Consider the following 18,537-nt stretch of genomic DNA (forward strand, 5'->3'; position numbering starts at 1 on the left):
AACTCCAGTACTTTGGCCACCTCATGTGAAGAGTTGACTCATTGGAAAAGACTCTGATGCTGGGAGGGATTGATGGCAGGAGGAGAAGGGGAGGCCAGAGGATGAGATGGCTGGATGGCATCACTGACTCGATGGATGTGAGTCTGAGTGAACTCCGGGAGTTGGTGATGGACAGGGAGGCCTGGCGTGCTGTGATTCATAGGGTTGCAAAGAGTTGGACGCGACTGAACTGATCACTAATTTTCCAGTTCAGCTTGATGGTGCAGGAGAATAGTAAGTGCATCAGATCTTTATTTCGTGGGTTAGACATGACTGAGAGACTGATCTGGTCTGATCTGAACCTAGACAATGGAGGTGTGTGAGTGGAAGGCAGTCGCAGCCCCCATCATGTCACTTTGTGGCCTGACTGTCGCAGCGTCACCGTCACGTTGAAAAGGCTCCTCTGGGTCGGGTGAGCGTGTCCGGTGTTTAGACCCGACTCTTTGGCCGAAGCCTGGACCTTTTTCAGTTGCTTGTTAGCTGAAGCTGTACTTTATTTCATTTAATTTCCCCCCCTGAATAGGTCAGTAGAACTGCCCAGAATTACAGGCAAGCCAGTCTATTCTTCAGACAGGTAATAAGTGGCCTTGATGTAGGGATCATTCAATAAAGATCATTTTTATTACAACTTTCATCAAATTATTCTATTATTGGTCATTCAAAGTGTATTGAGTCAAAAAGAAGAAAACATTTAAATCAATACCATGAAGTCTTCTGGTGGTGGATGGGAAGGCCCAAATGTGCCTACTGCAGACAGGAGCTGCTTGAATAAGGCAAGGTTCTTTCTAAACCCGCAGAGCAGTTACAGCATAGAAGACAGTACAAGGTACATTTAGCTCTGAGGATGCCAAGCAGGAATGGAGAGATCCTTGCAGACACCAGAAATATGTACACAACCTGGTCAATCTTCATGATTCCCTGGATGATCTTAAGGATCTCTAACCATCATTTTCCATCTGCATGACTCGTGGGGAATGTCACCATTTCTCAGAAATAAAATTTGCAAAGTACATTATATTCAGCATGCTTAATAGGTACTCACAGTTTCACTTTTTGGGTTTTACTGAAATGGAATCAATTAATTAAAAATCCTGACTCATTCCAAAAAGGATTCGAGGCAGCTGAAATGAAGCGTGTGTGATGTAAAGTCAGTGATGAGATTAAGACGGTTGTGAGACGAAGGTAAAAGGAAGTCAGTAGTCACATCAACACACAAAAATGTACAGAAAAGTCTTGTGTGGCTGCTAAAGGTGGTTCAGATCTCAGGGGTCATTGTTTCTTGTTACAAAGCAGAGAGGAAGTGGCCAAATACACAGTCACAGTGTTCAAAAGTTAAAGCACAGACATCCCGTGAAAACAGTCATTAGTATCAGAAGGCCTTATGTCAGCCATCTCCAGAAAGGACGAAAATAAGGCAATCCCAAAGGAAATCAACCTGAATATTCATTGGAAGGACTGATGCTGAAGTTGAAGCTGAAGTTCCTATACTTTGGAGACTGGATGTGAAGAACTGACTCATTGGAAAAGATCCTGATGCCGGGAAAGACTGAAGGCAGGAGGAGAAGGGGTCGACAGAGGATGAGATGGTTGGATGGCATGAATTTGAGCAAACTCCAGGAGATAGTGGAGGACAGGGAGGACTGGCATGCTGCAGTTGGACACGACTGAACAACAAGCTGTGCTAAGTTAAGAAAAGAACAGCTTCCATGAACCTAATTATCAGATACATTAAATCAATTTTAACTTAAGTGTGGCTTTCCTATTGCAGAATTCACAAAATTGCTAGCTTGTCAATAACTTCCAAATCTAACAGGACAGTGGCAGTCATTAAAGATCCCAGAAAAGCCATTCAAGTTAACACCTGCACAGCCCCCCAGGTGGCCAAACATCTGCGATACAGCAGCTCACCTTCACTTCTACGCCTGGTGCAGACAAAATAGAAGTGGCATTTTCATCTGTAAACATTTGGTGACTAAGTTCAACAAAACATGTCTTCCTCACCCCGCTGTAAGGGGGCTGAGACTCCTGATGTCTAAGCTGCAGGTCACAGAGCTCTCGTTGACCCCCGAGGAGTTGCATGTGAAGACACAGGGCTCTCTTATGGTGGGGGCTGCTACTTGGGGGCCCCGGACCATGACCCTGAGGGAGGAGGCACAGGTGCTGTGTTTCCAGGGCACGTGTCCAGGACGGCCACCACTGGCTGCAGGTGGACACTGAGCCCTTGTGTGTCCGTCTGCCCATCTGGACATGTGCTGTCAGGGTCAGATGCCCACAAGAGCTCTAAGAGTCGTTACCACAGTATCTAATGAAATTAATTTCACCCATTGCCTTTTCCTTTTGTTAGTGTGTCTACTAACAAAAGTAGAACCTTTTGAAGTTCAGGTATGGCTCACACTCATTTCTGACCACACTGGTCCAGAGCTAAAATCTGGCTCCCAACTGGCTATTCCACTCAGGACGTAAGAATTGCTGGCCCATGGCTGTAATAACTGGCATACCGATACCGAGATTTTTGCAAAGAAGACACATGTCACCCCAAACCTCCGGTCCTGAGATGGAGAACATTATTAACAGAATTCTGATAATCCCTCTTCTCCTGCATGCCTTTCAGTGCGTGTTTAAATAAGTGGGATAAAATGGCATATATCTTTGCATCTTTAAAAACCTTAAGTTGTATCAGGAATTCTGTCCCCCCAGCGCTACAGGTTTAAGAGCAATACTGGTCGTGGCAGTCTAGCACCCCACCATTAAAAACATAATTTATTCAAGTGTATTTCTATTGTTTGACATTTATTGTAAATCGTGTGCTTTTACGAGTAATATCACAATAAACATCCTTCTGCACAGACGTTTGTGTAGCTCAATTTTTTCTTTAGTATAGACCCCTAATTACTGCATCAAGGGGGTTAAAATGACACTTTAAAGCCTCATGATGTATATTGTCAAACAGCTTAGCAGATTTTTTTCTATCAGCAATATCTGAGCCTCAATTTAATTACATTTATCCCAGTGCTGAATACCACAATTTTAAAATAGCTTCTTTTGGATTAGAAAAATGGCATGTCATCAATGTTTCATTTTCATTTCTCTGATTGTTGCTGAAGTTGAGTTTTTTAGTATTTATTATATATTTTCCATTTTGGGAGGAATTTACCTTTTCTTATCCCTTTATTTTTCCGGTGGGATATTGTATAATTCTTATTGATATAAAAAGCCTTTCTATATTAAAGGATTATCTGTTGTTATATATAAATGTTTCCCCAATTTGTCTTTTTAATATTTAGTCCTATATTTGTCGCGTCTATATATCATTAATTTCCTTGTTTGAAAAGCCTGTGGGTCCTCTACTCTGAATTTCCTTTCACAGATTTCATACAGGGCTGGTTAAATACTCATGTATGTTTTTCTATCTTGTTAAAACTTTTACTTTTTCCATTTAAATCTCACTTTCACTTGGTCTGGAGTTAATGTCGGGTGTGATAGAAGGCTGAGCTGCCAGAGGTTTAGTCACTGTCTCTCCCAGTGGAAAAGCCTTGATTATCAAACCGAAACTGTTTGTCAGTTTCTGTGGTGTGAGTCCTCCCATCTGGCCAATGTCAGGCCATCACTGGTGCAGGGAAGGGAAGGGGTGCGTGCAATCGGCCCTGGTTCCAGCACACCACTGATAGACAAGAATTTCCCCCAATACTGAATCTTCCCAATATATTTATTCAGTAGGCATTCTCTCCCCCTGTTTTACAGAATGCCTTCTGGTATATTTCCTGGAGTGATTTAGTTCCATTTATTTTGCGCCTTGAACACTTTAGTAGCTCAGTTAATAGCTATGAATGACCAGTCGGTTGACCTATCTTTGTATCCGATACGGCGAGTACTTTGTTCCACTTATGTGGAGTAAAGAGACTTGGGTGGAGTTAACACCCCGCCCCTCACTCACCACACTGGCTTCTGAGATGTCTTTGTCACCATCGCTTGTTCTTTGTGGTGATGGTTAGAGTCATTTTCTGAAATTTCAAAGCAAGTCTTCCTGAAATTATGCTAAATCTATAATCATTTGGCTTGGCACCTTTACAAAACTCAGCTTTAGATATCACTTTCGCCTCTTCCTACAGTTTTGTGAATCCTCTTCACTTTGCAAATGTCTAATATCGTTCCCCCACCTCCAGTGGGAACAGTAAGGATCAAAAGGAGGGAGCAGGAAAGAAGGTGTGAAGGGAATGCGATGGGCGGTGCAGAGAAGATCAAGTCCTGTTTTGCAGAGCTGGAGCTGCAGGAAGGGGGAGACGCCTGCCCTGCAGGGTGCTCACTGCGGGAGTCTGTCCTGAGACCCTGGGGGAGGGCCCCTGGCAGTGTGCTCACTGAGGATTCAGGAAGGAGGATGTCTTGGTCACGACCGGTTGGAACTGCTGTCTTTTTCTATGGCCTCCTCCTCTTCATCACACATCCCCTTGTGTTGGGTCAGGGTGGCGCCATAGACTTTTAGGGGTCCCCAGAGGCGAAGCTGGGCTGGGTTCCTAGGGTAGATGCTGTGTTTCGCCACCGCCCTGGTGGAGGGTACTGTAGGGTGACTCCTGGCCGTCCAGCTGTAGAAATGGCTTCTGAGATTGCTTCCACCTGTGGTGCCAACGTGCAGAGCATCCTGGGACAGCATGGTGCCCCGAGGGGCAGAGGCCTTGAGATGGTGCCCTGTACCCCAAACACCTGCAGCAGGACAGCTGGGTGGTGGTGAGAAGCCAGGTTTAGACTGCGTGGAGCCAGACGCTAGTTTACAGAAATGTCTTCCAGCCATCAGATGTGTAAACCTGGGATAAGCGTGGAGCATGCATGTTTCTTTTAAGGCGTGACCAAAACCTGACTTCCTTCATGATAAGAATATGCTTTCCAATGCACCATCGATGAACTTAAATGCAGTATACATCCTTTTGACTGCCTTGCTGTAAACTTCATGCAGTATTATATTAAAACGTTTACAGGGCTTGTGTGGAACCGCGTATTTTTGGTATTCCAACTTACCGTATCTCATTGTAGTATATCCGACGCATCTCATTGACTTATTCCGCCTGTTCCCAATAAAATGTCATAAACAACGGCCACCAACATAGTGGAACGGTGTAAAGACGTAAGTGTTCCGATGGCGAAAATCATAAACACGCTCATAAATAAGTCAGTAAGAAATTTAATTACTCAATTAAACAGCTCAATGGAGCATAGCAGCACTTTTGAAGTGCATTAGGATTGCTCTTGTGTGTGATTTAATTCCCTATAAATTTTGTATCTTTTTCATATTGACCATAACAAAATAGAATTTAATGGGAAGGGATGATCCCAGTGGAAGATACAAACACAAACTGAAAGAGAGGAGACTGTCAGTGTTTCAGAATGTCCAAACCTCTCATTCCATCCCCAGGTAAATACAGACTCTGAGGGGACTTCCCTGGCGGTCCAGCAGGAATCTGCCTGCCAATGCAGGGGGCACGGGTGTGACCCCTGGTGAGGCAGCTGAGATCCCACGTGCCACAGAGAAGTTAAGCCCAACTAGTGAGCCCACCTAGCCAAAAAAAAAAAAAAAACTAAAATTAAAAAAAATAAAGATTTGGCAGTCACAGCGATGAAACATCTCGCCATCCAAAAATAAAGACAATAAAAAATCACAACAGAAGAGCTAGAAAAAGAATCTTCCTAAACAAGAAACAAAAAGGCGGAAGATGAAAGCAATGTAAAGAAAGACAATCTGTACAAACACAGGGCGCTGCCACGCCCGTGCTTCAAGAGGCGACCCCAAGGTGTGCGGCAAGAGCTTTCAATTTCGCGGTGTCTGTCGTATTTGTTAACATCTAAAAACTTGCAATTGATTGTGACTCTTTTCTCATTCTAAATAAAGACCTACATTCATACTGAACTTTGTATTTAGAGTTTGCATTATTTTCTAAAGGATACCACAAACTCCATAAGCCTTAGCCGCCTTGAAGCTGGGGTCTTCCCCAGTCAGGAGGGTGTAAAGGTTTAGGAGCCTGGACTTGTTTGCTAAGGATGATCTTTGCCAGTGAACAGGGCCCCTGAGACCAGCTCTGGTGAGGTTCTGCCTACCCTCCCCGCCACCCCCACCATCCTGCCCTCTCCAGCCCTCGTGGCTTCTCCATCTTCTCGGTCTGCTCAGGTCACCTGGTTATCCTCTGGGAAGCTGGAGAGAACGAGGCTGGGAACATGCTAGACAGATGGTCCTAAGGCCTTAAAACCTTTCTGTCTTCTGCCTTGATATCCCTCTCTGTCTTTTGTTACTTCTTTTCTTCTATTACCACCTCGAATTGCCCTCCAGTCTACCTGCAGTGGGCTCCCCTGGTGGCTCAGACTGTAAAGAATCTGTCTGCAATGCAGGAGACCCAGGTTTGATCCCTAGATCAGGAAGATCTCCTGGAGAAGAGAATGGCTACCTACTCTAGTATTCTTGGGCTTCCCTGGTGGCTCAGCTGGTAAAGAATCTGGCTGCAATGTGGGAGACCTGAGTTTGATCCCTGGGTTGGGAAGATCCCCTGGAGGAGGGCATGGCAACCCACTCCAGTATTCTTGCCTGGAGAATCCCCATGGACAGAGGAGCCTGGTGGGCTACAGTCCACGGGGTTGCAAAGAGTCGGACACGACTGAGTGACTAACATTACTTGCAATACCTCACGAAGTCCAGACCTAAGCAGCTGAAGTGCCAGACAGTTCCCAACCCTGGCAGTAAGACTAGCTGGGGCAGAGAGAGGATGGCTCCTGGGCTCTTGAGGACCGCGCCCCCTCCTCCCGGGTGTCCCAGCAAGGGGCTGAGAATGGAGTCTGACTCTTTTCCTTGAGCATCCGAGTCCTTAGGTCATCCTCACACGCCAGTGCCCAGGACCTCAGCCCTCCCTCCGTCCACACACTCTCTGTTGGTGCTTTTGTTCCCTTTCGAGCTCCACTCCGAGGAAGCCCGACTTGTGTCGGGGTGCTGGCTGGGATGCTGGGGTGAGCCCTGAGCCCTGCACCAAGCAACCGTGGCCCACTGCCCGGGCTGCAGCAGGAGCCCCACCCAGACTGTCCCTGGGGCCACCTCTCCTTCAGGTGGCCCGACAGACGACCCCACACGGATGACGGAGACAGCCTGTGGACCGCCACCAAGACTGCATTCCAAATAGCAGCCTCACATGAGGTCCAGCTCACAAGGCAACGTGGAGGAACCTCAAAAGTGTCGTCAGGCTCCGGGAAAGACGTCAGGCCCTTACGCCACGTGTTATGATTCCATGGATAAGAAGTGCCCAGAACAGGCGGATCCACAGAGGCAGACAGAGACGAGCGGTGGTGGGGGCAGCGGGGTAAAAGGGGGGCGATGCTCATGGTGCCAGGATTTCTATTCCGAGGGATGACTGCGTCCTCAGTTTGCTCGTGGTGATGGCCGCACAGCTGTGAGTATTCTAAAACCACTGGATTGGACGCTTTAAATGCAGAAAATGTGTGGTATGTGGAATACGTCTCAATAGAGCTGTTTTAAAAAAAATCAAATCAGCCTTGGCTCAAATGAGACTTAGAGTGGAGTGACAATACCAGCAGAAAAAGACCCCCGGGCACCCAGAGCTCAGCCTTCAACGGGCGGGAGCAGCCAGAGCAGAGGGTTGCGAGCCGTCCCCTCCCTCAGCAAAGCCAGTGCTCCAGGGCCGGCCAGTGACCTCGGGTCCCAGAGGAGACCCCTCTCTTTCACTGTCAGCTGTGCTGCGTTGCCAGCCCCTCCAGCCTGCCTGGACACCCTTCCTAAAGAAGGAGCCCACCTGTGAAGGGCTGGGTGCTCCAGCCAGGAGGGAGATGGACCAGGCCTTCAAGGCTGAATAAGGTGAGGCTTCTAGGACACACACGGGCTCTGGGCCCTGGGACACAGCATCCTGTCTGGCCCCTGCATGCAGCCAGCTTGGCCAGGAGTCGGGAGGACAGAGAGGCTAGAGGGGGACCCACGCTCCCCATCCCCGCTCGACCACATGGCCTCAACAAGGCTGCCGGGGCCCAGGCCCTCCCTCCTCTGATTCTCCATCCAGGGTGCAGGGGCCCTGGTTTCCCGATGCGTCTGAACCCTGAGGGCTCTCAGCCCTGCTGCCCAGAAGGCTGTCCTCTGGGAGGGGCTGGACAAACCAGGGAGAGACCAGGGCCAGATGCCGGCTGTCACCGTTGTGGTGGGGACCAGGCGGCATGTTATCTCCAGCCCCACCTCTGGGCTGTCCTCCTGTCACTGAGGGACCCCAGGGGCAGGCATGGGGGGAACCGGGGCATGCACTCCACGTGGCTTCCTGTCCCAGGGGCTTGGTGGATGCCAGTCCACAGGAGACACGGGGGCGGGGCAGGGGCAGATAAACAGACGAGAGGGGTGTGTCTGCTGACTTTTGCTGAAGATGGGAGCTGGCGGGGATGCAGGGGCTGAGGCCAGGCCCCTCTCCGTGGACCGTGGGCCGTGGTTCTGCAGGGCTGAGTCTGCAGGTGCGGCCTCGAGCAGGGCCGACTGTCCCTCCTGCGTCATCACGAACGGTTGAGCAAATAAAGTTGCCAGGCCCTTGTAAGCCGGGCCTTGAAAAAACCTCCAAAAACAAGCAGCTTTCACTCCCCCGGGCCTTTGAAATCATCACCGCTTTGTGCAAACACCCTTTGAAGCCACTGCTGTACCTGGCCTGTCTGTGAATTAGCTGTTGTTTTGGTTTCTCCGGTGCTCTGACCGGGAAGGCTCCCTTGACAAAGCAGGAGCTGCTTTCAACGCGCTCGCCTTTAAACGGGCGCGGCGCAAACCAAACGCCCGGGCGCGGCGCAAACCAAACGCCCAAGCGCGGCGCTGGCCCTCCGCGCCGGGACTCCATTGTTGTCTCCGAAACGCGGCGACTTCTCCTTTGAAACGCCTCACACGTCCAAACGGCAAGAAAAACAAACTCTGCTCACCAGAAGGCCTGGGTCCAGGCCCGGTTGTCCCACGAAGCGCTCATGAGTTAATTACCAGTACCTTTCAAAGGGCCCTTTTGTCATCCTGAGTTGCAACCGGGACCGATTTAGGGCAAAATGGAGAATTCAGTTTTCTGATGAGTCACCCTCCTGGTCTCTCCTGCGTGCGGTTTTCTAAGTGAGGCCTGGTTTTTCTTCTCTTTTTGGGGGGAGGGCCACCCCAAAGAGAGGTTTACAGGGGCCTCGGCCAGGCCAGGTACGGTTGGACTTGGCTGCCTCCCCCAGCTGTCTGTCTTGATGGCGTGGGGGCTGGAGGAGCCCATGTGTGCCCATGTACTGCTCAAGTCTGGAGCGGGAGGAAGCCGTGAAGCCACGTCCTGAAGGGTTCCTGGGCGCTTGCAGTTGGAGGGACAAGGGGTGCAGGCTCCCGTGGGGCGACAGCTGGAAGTGCAGGTAAGGTGCACAGCGGGGGTGCAGGTAAGGTGTTTGGAGAAACAGGACTGGAGCGTGAGGGGCTTTGACAGACACTGACTCTTGAGCAGAGGTATTTATTTTGTACTCTGTGACTTGGCGGAACCCTGCGGAAGGGGATCCCTGCCATTTAATTATTTATATTGCTTCTCCCTGGTGGCTCAGAAGGTAAAGAATCTGCCTGTAATGCAGGAGACCCAGGTTCAGTCCCAGAGCTGGGAAGTTCCCCTGGAGAAGGAAATGGCACCCCACTCCAGTATTCTTGCCTGGAGAATCCTGTGGACAGAGGCATCTGGTGGGCTACGGCCCATGGGGTCGAAAAGAGTCGGAGGCGCTGAGCAACTAACCCTAACCACTCCGACTGTTGTTGCCTAAGACTCCACCCCCGAGGCCAGCAAGCCTGTGGGTGTCCCTGGCGTGGCCAGCGCCCCTCCAGATGCTCGGGGACATCCTGGGATAGAGCGGGACAGTGTCCCTCAGAGCATCAGCGTTTTACTGAGCCCAGACCCACAGTTCAGTTACTCAAGACTGGATGACAGGAGCGTGGACGGACTGGGTGGGCGCAGGCCATTGGGACGCTGTGGGGAGGGGCTGCTGGTCTCAGTGGCAGCGTGGGGCTTTGGCCCCTGACCCTAGGGACAGAGGCGACCTGTCCCAGGCCGAGGAGTCGTAAGGAGGCCCATGGATGGGGAGGTGAGGCTGCAGGGAAGTAGGTCAAAGTTCTCTGTCCTCTGGAGACCTCGAGGCCCCGCCATGGCCTGTGGGCATGACCTCCACCAAGCCTTCTCAAAGGAAAGTCTATTCACAGCCAGGTGAAGACAGCTGTTGGTGGATTTCAAAGTGAACTATCCACCATCTCCTCCTCCAAAGGTGTTGGCGCTGTACAGGACAGAAGCCTCAGGATGGAGTGCTGAGCCCCGAGATAGGGTTTCTGGGACCCCATGCTGGCCGGGGAGGCGGCTTGGGCATTGGCCGGAGGGATTTCCTTGGTGCCAAAAGTTGCCTCATGCGGGCTGTTGCCTCCTTGTCTACCACCGAGACCAACCCTGAAGGGAAAACAAAGCGAATATTTGTTCTAGAAGTTGTCTCTGGCAAAAGTCCACGTGCCCTTATGACTAGCATCCGTGAGCTATGGTGTCGCCATCACCCTCCCTGGCCGGCTGTCATGGCGTTAGAAGCACGTGCTGAGCTGTCTTCCCAGGATGAGCCAGTTAACTTCCAGCTTGGAGGGAAATTTGGGAGCGGCCTCTGGTCCTGGCCCCACTTTGCAGACAAGGAAACTGAGGCCGGAGGAGGACTAGAGGCCTTGTGGCCTTGGACGTGGCAGAAAAGGGACCAGGGTCTTTGGATCCCTCATCCAATTCTCTTTTTATGATAGCAGTTTTAATTCAGGGGCATTTTCTGTTTCTACTGGGAGGAATGTACAACTTCTTCATCCTGAGAGCCACTCTGGATTTTTCAATGAGAGAAATATAAGGGAAAATCAGGACGTTTCAGAGCTCAGGAGACCCCAGGAATGATGTGGGCTCTGTGTCTTCAACCAGTACAGCCATGCCCTCACTCTGCTGGTGGGTGAACCTGGGCATGGAGAACGTCAGTGTGGCAAGGGTCTGTGGGCTGGTTGTCAGAAGAACTGAGCTGGAAGTGGAGCCCCCTCCATCACCCATTGCTGCACAGCCTCCCGCCGGCTCCACACCACCTTCAGGAAACCGAGGGCATCTGCCATCGGGATGGGCCACAGAGAAGGCTGGGGCGCTGCGTCTCGTTTTGCTGTGTATTCTGTGGGCTTGTCTCTCCCCGGTGAGTAGGAAGAAAGGCAAGATGCCGGTGCCTCCGAACATCACTTAATAGACGCCTGAGAGGCTCTGGTCTTAGCACAAAGCCGGGCTCCTCGGCAGACAACCACAAAAAAGAGGTGGCAGGCACCGCGCTGCCCTTAATTCTGGAGCAAACACAACGGTATTTTTTTAAGGATAATGTTGGGGTAGAGAATGAGACTGCTAATTTCTTTTGGGAGACACGGGAGGAAAAGAAGAATAGAGAAGAATTTATTTTGGCAACAGTTCTTGATCTTCTTTTTACAAAGAAAGTTAAAGCCATAATTCCCCCAGGTGCAAATGCTGTCGCCTGAAAAAAACCTTCCTTAAAATATATTGAGTCAGAGAGAAAGATAAGCAAAGAGGAAATGGACCTGTGGCTGGATCTAATGGCTTTTGGGTTTTATCTTTTTAATGAGATCTGAAAATAGGATGGTTTTAAGGAAACATTTCAATTTCAAAAATCTAAATATTGTGTGACTGTGGAAGACGTGGGCAGTAAGTCATCTTTCTGAGAGTGAAGTTGACACAGGACCAGTCTTTTCATTTTAGTGCAGGGAAGGAGTCCTGGGGTGGGGGAATCCTGAGGGGTGGGCAGAGGGCTGGGCTCTGGTCTCAGTTGCTTCTTCCTGTTCTAGGTCGGAGGGCATCCTATCCTAAATTACCTTAGGCTACCTACAGATGAGAACTGGACTATAAAGAAAGCTGAGCGCTGAAGAATTGATGCTTTTGAACTGTGGTGCTAGAGAAGACTCTTGAGAGTCCCTTGGACTACAAGGAGATCCAACCAGTCCGTCCTAAAGGAGATCGGTCCTGAGTGTTCATTGGAAGGACTGATGCTGAAGCTGAAACTCCAATACTTTGGCCACCTGATGCGAAGAGCTGACTCATTTGAAAAGACCCTGATGCTGGGCAAGATTGAAGGCAGGAGGAGAAGGGACGACAGAGGATGAGATGGTTGGATGGCATCAGCGACTTGATGGACATGAGTTTGAGTGAACTCTGGGAGTTGGTGATGGACAGGGAGGCCCGGTGTGCTGAGGTCCGTGGGGTCACAAAGAGTTGGACATGACTGAGCGACTTAACAGAACCTATGTGCTAGCTGGTAAACAGTGATGCTGAGGAGTGTTCCCTGGTGACGTGGAGGATTCTGCCTGAGGTGTCCTGCCTCTGAGAATGATGCTGGACTCAGGCGCTCACAACCCCGTCCTTCCTGTGGGCCCGCCACCCTTCGCCCCCATCACCTGTGAGCTGGAAGATGGAGTGGAGCTTCTTTGTCAGGGTACCACTTCTTCTGCGATAAACTTGACCTGCTTCAGATGTAGCAAGTGGTGGCCTTGGCTAATTGATGAGAAACCCTGGTTCCAGCTTCAGCCGAGTCCACACGCACCTGCCTTGGCTGTGTTCCCTGCCCTCATCCAGGAGGGTTGCCCGCAAGGTGGGCTTTTCCCAAAGGCATTGTGGAACTGGCCCGAGTCTTCAAATTCCACACAGAATTTTGAATAGAAGGAAACGCTGACCTGCATCATTCTAGCAAGCATACCGCTCCCCCAACTCTTCTTATCCCTCTGGCATAAAGAACTTGGGTCTCCCCAAGGCCTCTGCTACACCCTTGACCCGAGTTTGAAGACTCAGTAGGCTGGTCGGTGCGCCACTGGCCCCCTCCCCTCTTCCAAGCCCCCCGCACTTTCACATGTGCCTGAAGATGGGCTCCAGCGGCCTCAGCACTTGTCACAGGATGAGACAGGTCAGCCCAGGTCATGGCCACTTGGATCTCATTTTTGGTTATTCAGCAACCAAGAAATGAGGCGTCCAGAGCTGGCACCCCCTCTGCCAAATGCATTTTGGAGAATTTCAGAGAATTTTAATTTCAGATGCTGAGCTAGGACTTCCAGCTAAAGAACAGCCATGTCTTATTTTAGACAAATAAACCAGAACCGATAATGATGAGAACTCAGGGAGATGGACGTCTAGGGGTGAGCTTAATGTTCCGGCTGCTTTCTACAGCAGATGGAGAGTGTCTTTATCCACCGTTAGAAAATGCTGAGCCCACTGAGTAGAAATGTTTGTGCTGTAAGTTTAGAAGCCAGATGACCAGCTCCTGACACCAGCATGGACAGTCACAGGAAGTCATGGCGGCTGTGGGTTCAGGGCATCATCGGTGGGGGGCCCTCTCCAGGCTCAGGCTCTCTGCCTCGAGAGATGGCCCCATCACGACGCCGGCCAGAACCGCAGTGGCTAAGGCCTGTGCTTCCTCCTTCCTAAATCCTTCCCTCACCCGCTGTGCTTGGAGTGTTGCTCCAGCTGATTCACACACCTCTTCCCTTCCACCACCTCCCCTATCCACCAGACAGCTGCCGGCGGGACCTTCCCCCTGAAACCGGAGAATGCCACTCACTTCCTTTGAGGTGTTTCGGGGGTAACGCCAGCTCTGAACTTGGAGGACTAGGGCCCCAAGCCCCCTCCTGTCTGCACACCGCTCACCCTCTCTCTAGGACCTGCTTTTTCAAGTGGTCCTGTATTCCAAGTGTCACGTGTGGATGTGGGAGGTGGACCTGGAAGAAAGCTGAGCGCTGAAGAATTGATGCTTTTGAACTGTGGTGCTAGAGAAGACTCTTGAGAGTCCCTTGGACTGCAAGGAGATCCAACCAGTCCATCCTAAAGGAGATCAGTCCTGGGTGTTCATTGGAAGGACTGATGTTGAAGCTGAAACTCCAGTACTTTGGCCACCTGATGAGAAGAACCAACTCACTGGAAAAGACCCTGATGCTGGGAAAGATTGAGGGCAGGAGAAGAAGGGGGCGACAGAGGACAGTTAGATAGCATCACTGACTCAATGGACAGAAATCTGAGCAAATTTGAGGAGATAGTGGAGGACAAAGGAGCCTGGTGAGCTGCAGTCCAGTGGATAATGAAGAGTCGGGCACGACTTAGCGACTGAACAGCAGAAGGCCCTGCTTTACCTCTGACCCCCCATGGAGCATTTCTGCTCTTCTTATGCTCAGCTCAGTGAGTGACACTCTGTCTTGCTCCCTGTGACCCCCCAGGTGGACCTCCATGCCGCACATCAGGTTGCCTTTGTTAGGAAACCTCTTCCACTCACTCACACACCTCCCAGGTCTCTCTGTGGACCACAGGCTTCTGGAAGGAGAGACCTTGTCTGTCATCAGCATCTTGGAGCTGAGTACCTCATCTGTATCGAGCACAGTGACGGTACTGGCTGCAGAGCGGTGAACTGGGAGGCAAGTGGCCACGTTCCCTGATTCCCGCACAGGACTGAGTTGCTCTGGTCATGGAAACAGGAGCAGAAGATCCGTGTGAATTTCTGGCCGGGGACATGAAAGCCGGTGAACATCCCCTGCCATTCTCTTCTGTCCCAGTGAGTGTGGGTCCACAGAGTGCTGGAGCCATGCTGCCACGTGGAACCCAGCCTAGGAGAGAAAGGAGCCCCAAAACAGTGCGACAGGACACGTGTCCCCGATTGTCCTAGTCAGAGGACAGATGAGAAGCAAGAACAGGACAGAACAAGAGAATTTCAGGGAAGTCTGCAGAGGACTGAGCTGGGTGACAGAGAGAAGCCAAGGGGCTTCCTCAGCTGGTGTGGCTGGAGGTGCGGAACACCCTTGGTGGGGTGCGGGCGGAATGCTCTGAATGGTGAGAGGAAGCTTTGGTGCTAAAATCCGGGGCAGGAACCCGACAGCTGGGGAAGAGCTCACGCAAATGCCAAAGGGAAGGACAGAGGCAGAGCACTGAAAATCAGAAGATGCCCAGTGTAACCGGATCGCTGGGGAGAGGGGAGCACAGGGTGGGTGGAATTGGAGAGGAAGTGAAGGCTGAGCCACAGGGGATTTTGTCTCTGGTCTAAGGAATTCGGGCCTCATTCCATCCTTTTGTGGCAAGCAAGATGTTAGTTCCCTGACCAGGGATCGCACTCACGCCCCCTACAGTGGAAGCGTGGAGTACTGACCACTGGACTGCCTGAGAACTGCCTTCAGGTGGCTTAGCCGCACTGATCTCTGCCTTCAGGTGGCTTAGCCTCACTGATCTCATTGTTTGATATTTATCGTTGTGTGTCTAATTTTGTATTGTTTTGGTTTGTTTTTTAACTCCTACACAGAAGCTTCCCTGATACCTCACTTGGTACAGAATCCACCTGCAATGCAGGAGACCCCGGTTTGACTCTTGGGTCTGGAAGATCCACTGGAGAAGGGATAAACTACCCACTCCAGTATTCTCAGACTTCTCTGTGGCTCAGCGGATAAAGAATCCGCCTGCAATGCCAGAGACCTGGGTTCAGTCCCTGGGTTGGGAAGATCCCCTGCAGAAGGGAAAGGCTACCCACTCCAGTATTCTGGCCTGGAGAGTCCCATGGACTATATAGTCCATGGGGTCACAAAAAGTTGTACATGACTGAGTGACTTTTACTCACTCCATCCCTTTGACTCTCTGAGGCTCAGTCTAGCTCACAGCACCTAGGTGATGCCCACATTGTTGGGGGTCCTCAGCTGCCTTGACTCTCAGGTGTGTTTTTATTTGGGGCCACGGCCTTGAGGAGACTGTCAGGGTCTGGGGGGTGCCTGGGGTGGCAGAGCACATGGGGCAGGATGCCCTGTGGAACAGTCGCTGAAACCATCCGAGAAAGTGATAAGTAACTGTTGGGCAGACAGAGGTAAGTGACCAAGTGGCCAGCAGGCCAGGTCTGGCAGAAGGAGCTGCATCTTTGGAAAAAGATGCTGGACAAACACAAGAGCAAGAACAGGCACTGGGGCAGCAGGCGGCTCCAGGAGGGGCCCTTCCTCGGACCGCGGGGCTCAGAAGCTGTGTGGCTTGGCACGCCTGGCCCCCTTCTGTGTTCATAGGAATGGGCGTCCTCCAGCAGAGTGACCCGAGCAGCTGGGCTGTGGCTCCCTTCCTGGGGAGGCAGCGTCGCTGCTGGAGCCACGATGGACCCTCCCTGGTGTGGCGGGGGCTGGGGTCCCAGCCTGAGGCTGCAGTCTGCTTCCCACTGAGCTTTGCAGGAAGCTGGGCCCTTCCTACGAGGAGCATGCAGGGACCAGTCCTGCATGAATAACTCTTTCAGTTAAATAACAGCTCCTCGATAGAGTTATAACCCCCCATGTGCTACTTACAAGTATATAAAGTTAAGTGACGGAAAAGGATTCAAAAGTTGGGTTGTGTACATGTATACAGAAAAGAAATCGCTGAAAAACCATACACTGCAGACTTCAAAGGAAAAACACTGAAGGGCTAAGACGATAATTTTATATTATAATGGGTACCGTTCACAACACAGATACAGAGTTGTACTGAACTTTCAGCATTGAATTGAAGCTTTGTCTTTAAATAGATAAATTAATGTTAGCAATTCATGAGATGCTGACAGAGACAAAATGTAATAGGAAACCTATCATTAATATTTCTACCTGTGTTTGACAGATGAAGCAAATTTTAAAGAAAGATATAGAGAGATTTAACAAAGAAATTAAGAATGATTTAATATAGAAATTAATACCCTAGAGAAAATGTAACTTTTTGAAAGGACCGTGGAAAATTGGCTAAAATGCAGCAAGTATTATGCCATAAATAAAATCTCAAGCTGGACGAGCAGGGTCTATGCAGGCTCTGTCCCAGGACCACAACATGTGGACACAAAAAGACAAGAAGAAAGGAGAGGAGAGGAAAGAGGAGAGGCAGCAGGAAAGATTAAAATACATAGAATCATGAAAAAAGGATGGCAGGAAGAGGGGAGAAGTGAAAAAAAAAAGGGGGGAAAGAAAGAGAGTGAGGGAGGAAGAAAGGAAAGAAAGGATAGAGGAAATGATGCTAAGTGCAAGACAAGAAAAAAGGAAAATTGCACTCACCCGCTATATCCTTGGACGAGTACAGTTAAGCCTTGAGCAGTACAGGTCTGAGCTGCGCAGGTCACCTTACACTCAGGTTTTTCAGTATGTGCGTACAGGATGACACCGTCTGCAGTTGGCTGAGTCTGAGGCTGCAGAACCGTGGATTCAGAGGCCATGGAGCATCTGTTGATTTTCATGTTCTTGAGGCTCCAGAACAATCTCCCACAGATTCCAAGTGATGCTTGCAATGTGGCCTTTAGTTAAATCTATAAAATGGGAGGAAATGTGAGGAGTGAGGATTAGATATTAATAATATGATACATTCAGTATTATTTAATTCATTTCTTGGCGTATTGTAATTGCTCAAAAATTAACTGCAAAAAATAGCACACACTGAATTCTATAAAGAAATTTTGCTTATATAAGTAGATGTGAGAATCTTAAGTAAAATATTAGTAAACATTAATTCAGCACTACGTTGACTAACACACAAAGCCCAAGCGATAGTGTATTCTTACAGTGCAGTGTCAGTTGGTTCTGTTTTAGGCTAAATGTAAATTAATTCAGGTATTTCAAAAATATGTTGAAAATGCATTGATTAAGAATATCTATTTTGATTAAAATAGAAAGAAATCCCTCTTTGAAAATTAGGAATGTATCTCTGCCATCTGAAACAGATCTGTCTGAAAGCAACATCTGACACCATAATTTATAGAGAGATAGTCTCATTAGTAATAATAATGCAAATAATACTAATACATAATGACAATGCAATAATAACCATATAATAACACAAATATGGCTACTGTAATAGCTATTATTAACAATTATTAAGGTTAAGATGAAGCAGTACAATAAGAAAATGAATCAAAACTATAAATATTGGAAAGTAAATGAGTTGAACCACCACCCCAAAATTAATATGTTGAAACCCTAACAGCCACACTGCAGGATGTGATCTTATTTGAAAATACGGTCTTTGCAAATTATCAAGTTAATATGAAATCATAGGGTGGACTCTAGTCTAGGACTGACATCCTTCTCCAAAGGGTAAATTCGGATACGGGGAGAGACGTGTGCAGAGGGAGGAGGCCACGTAAAGATGAAGGCAGACATGGGGGGGATGCCTCTGCGATCCAAGAAGCACACAGAACCCCAGGAGGCAGGCGGGAGCGTGGCACAGCGGCTCCCTCGCAGCCTCCCTCGCACAAGCCCGGCTTGCATGGTGACCTGGGACGTCCAGACTCACAAGCGTGAGACCACACACTGCTGCTGTTTCTGCCACCCGTCTGTGGCACTTTGTCCTGTGCTAGCAAACTAGTCCAGAAGCAGGAAACACACTCCTGTTACTTATAAATGTACCAAATATTTCCTAAAAGTGCAAAATTATTGGCCAAAATCCTATCACAATGAATGAATGAGATGAGGGAGTTTGTTAGATA

The sequence above is a fragment of the Bos javanicus genome, chromosome 4 (assembly GCF_032452875.1).
Source record: "Bos javanicus breed banteng chromosome 4, ARS-OSU_banteng_1.0, whole genome shotgun sequence".
NCBI lineage: Eukaryota > Metazoa > Chordata > Mammalia > Artiodactyla > Bovidae > Bos > Bos javanicus.